The 3,548-nt window shown below is 33.3% G+C and overlaps 1 long non-coding RNA gene across 1 annotated transcript; it reads left to right on the top strand.

The window, feature by feature from the left end:
• The first annotated feature begins 580 nt into the window (after window positions 1-580).
• LOC128218706 (uncharacterized) lies at window positions 581-3,203 on the top strand. Its single transcript, XR_008258432.1, has 4 exons — window positions 581-972; window positions 1,609-1,773; window positions 2,648-2,766; window positions 3,091-3,203. It is a non-coding gene; the product is annotated as an uncharacterized LOC128218706 (long non-coding RNA).
• The last annotated feature ends 345 nt before the right edge of the window (window positions 3,204-3,548 follow it).

Here is a 3,548-nt window from a genome sequence, read left to right as displayed (position 1 = left end):
AACATGTCCGCCATTGTAATGATTGACTTAGCTTTTTTGAATTGATAATAACTTGAATAAATAACGTTAAATTGAGAAACGGACTTGCGTTTTCGAATACTCAACACTGTTCATTATTAATCTACATAGACTGAAATCGAGTGAATTCAACTTCAACTTTGGCTTACCAGGAACTAGGCCTGTTGTAAGCAGTGACTCAGCACATGCATATACCTTGGCTCACCAGGCACTAGGCCTGGTGTAAGTAGTGATTCACCACAGATATACATTAGCTCACCGGGTAAAATACTTGGTGTAAGCAGTTGTCCACCACATATATTCGACAGATAATTATTAAACTAAACGTATGAGACGGATGGTACAATATTTATGATCATATCGATGTATATGTTTGATTATGGTGTGTATACAGTATACAATTATATATATATATATGTGGATGGGAACGCGATTTTGATCATTGTGGCGCTAACGTGAATAACGAGAAAAAGCGAGAATCAAATCGCGCACTCTTTTCCCCTTGATTTTTCATGGTATTTTTGAGCTTAAAACTTAGTTATTTGTTGTCAACATAAAAAAAACACGTCAATTTCAGCAATAAACCCTCTGCAACACTATTTATTGACGTTTAGTTGATCATAACCTTTTAACGTGTGTTTAATTTACCGAAAGAGTTGGTCAGCTGTTCGGCTTTTGGACTTTGGTAACTACGTTTGTATGACGGTAAGGTGCAAACATTTCTGGTCGATGATGTGAGGCCTTTTTGAAATAAAAACAGTATTATTTTATTTTTTTGAAACGAAAGAACATTGATCAGAATATGCTTGATCATGAAATGGTTGTTTATAACCGATATTTGTTAACATTCTGACAAACAACGTAGTAACCGAGACACCGTTTCCCAGTTTATCACGAGAAACATCCGGTGTTAAACTTCAACGTTTCTTGGTTTAAATTGTGGAATTGCAAGTGGTAAGTACAAATAAAATGTTATTTAATCATTAATGATTATTTTTAATCAGTATAACACAATCTACAAGCTTGATAAGTAATTTGACAGTACTTTCACATGGCAATCAAAGTAATTGTCAAAACCCGGAAGTGAATTCTGCGAATTGTTTTGTTGTTAGCAACCGATAATGACCGCCAAGGTTAAATGTTAAACGTTGTCACAGGCCTCGACGGTACCTTATGAAAAAGAATATATTCAAAATGATGATCCAGATTTTGCAAATGAACAACTTTAACTTGACAATCTTTATTATAAATGAATTTGTGCAGTCTTCTCAAAGTCAAAATATAAAAGATTCAGATGAAAGGTCAATTTTATGTTTGATAAATAATGATGATTTTGATTGTGAAATGAACAAGAGTCTGATAGTGGACATGATGTTTCTGAGACTAATTTCAACGATGATTTATTACTTTGTAAAATAATTATGATGGTACTCTGAGAACTGAAGATGTCAAGGAGATTCAAAATGTAAACAAACTGCAGTGTGCATACTACTATCATTTGAATGTTACTGAATAACGGTTCGGATCACCTGTTTTCATAAAGTAAAATACTATTTGATTTTTTATTTGCTATCATTATTGTCTTTGAAGGTGCTGAACCATGTTGCCAAGATGTGCACTACCACTACTCATGGGATTTTGCCCAGCAAGTCCACTATCCACATCATGCCAACAAGTTGGGCCGATATATTTCGCCACCCCACAGAAGTGTCATGTGTTTCGCATGTGTGCCTTAGGTTCAGCTATGTTTTTATGGTAGGATGTCACTCTGAATTAAACATGGAGTAACAGAATAAGACAGATCTTATACAATAATGATGTACCTGTAAAAATTGTCTTTCCAAGTCAGAATTAATTTTTTAGGTTAGATTTTTTATGTTGTCAGCTTTGTATTCCTGTTCAAAAACTTTTACCTTGGCCATACTTAGAAATCCTTTTAAAAGATTCAACGTAAACAAGTTAAACACTCTTGATCTTAGCTTGGATTTTAAAAATGAATTTTAATTAGAAATAAAGATCTGTAAAAGTAATACAGCTATCTGTTAGTGTCATTTTGGGTTGTCTACATTATCTTCTTGCTGACTATTTCAGTACAATTTTATTATTATTTGTGAAATCAATTAAAGGGGCTATACACCATATGATGAAATAGCGGGAAAAAAAGAAGAAAATTGTCGAAAACTGACATAAACTTGGTATCAATGAGTACAATGCATTGAAACTAACTACATGTAACTGAAGTACCACATAGTTTACAATTATATATTTGCAGTTTTTTCGTATTGTACCATTAAAAAAGATTACTAGGTATGTATACCTAGTAGAATTCATTTGTATGCGTGATTGGCTTGTCGATGTTATCACCTGATATTACCAAGTTAGGTATATAGCTTAGATATTCCAAAGGTTTAGAGTAAGCCTTCGTAGCACAGTAGATACAACATTGGACTGCAATTTTGGTGAATCCGGATCGAACATTTACATTTTGGTATTTTTTTTACAATTATGATATCAAAGAGTAAAACATTTTATTAAATAATTGTCCTGAGATTTGTTACAGAAAAAAACTGTTTTTGGTGCCAATCTGGTGTATAGTCCCTTTAACAATAGTTAACATTTATTTGTACAGGAAAGTAGACATTTTATCTGGTGGACGAGGCCGAATTGCCGGGGAAAGGAAGTGACAGTGTCGTGAGCCTGGCCCACCACTACTTTCAGCACTATGGTGTCGGTGAAAAACATGCTGAGGTATTTAATGCTTCACCCATTTAAATTATCTATAGAATTTTAATGGATTAAAGGTTCTAACAGCTTATGCAAACTTTATCCTTATTGCTGAGAAGAGATTATGAGAATCAATAGTGAATATAAAAGATGATGAAACTTACATATTTTACACCATGAAACACATTCTTACTCAGATTTTTTTTTCCATTTCACATTCGATGATTGATAACGATTGGATATTTGGATTCAACCATGGCTTATGAAATATGTCCATCAATATAACATTGCTTTCTTCATGTACTGCATATAGCTTAAAAAAGAAAAAAAATGTATTAAATTTTCCAGGTTTATTTCGATAATGCTGTCGGCCAAAACAAGAACAATGCTGTGCTTTGGTATGCCATGTGACCTGTAATGACACCGGTGAATCTATATTTAGTTTAATTTATTAAACATACGACATACTTAGTACAAAAATTAAATCAAATGGAATCAATTGGAATAATAAAATAAACAACTGAACAGTGAAATATATGCACAAAGGAATGGAATCACAGCCTATTTGAAATAATATCGCTATTTTTCAAATCATGAATATTAAACGTATATCATGCTAGGTTTATCGTATCGATCTAAAAGAAAAATGTATTGTGAATGTGTTCTATTTGCGATCTACAGAAATTGGAGCGCAGCGACGCCGCATGATACGGATTGCCGTTAGGGCCATCGCTTGTGAATGTGTTGATCTGTTACGCAATACTCGATAGTACGATGATAAAAACTCGAAATCACGAAGCTACGAT

This window comes from Mya arenaria, chromosome 15 (genome assembly GCF_026914265.1).
Source record: "Mya arenaria isolate MELC-2E11 chromosome 15, ASM2691426v1".
In the NCBI taxonomy this organism is placed as follows: domain Eukaryota; kingdom Metazoa; phylum Mollusca; class Bivalvia; order Myida; family Myidae; genus Mya; species Mya arenaria.
The sequence above is the reverse complement of the archived record's forward strand: the minus strand, read 5'-3'. Positions and strand labels throughout refer to the sequence as shown.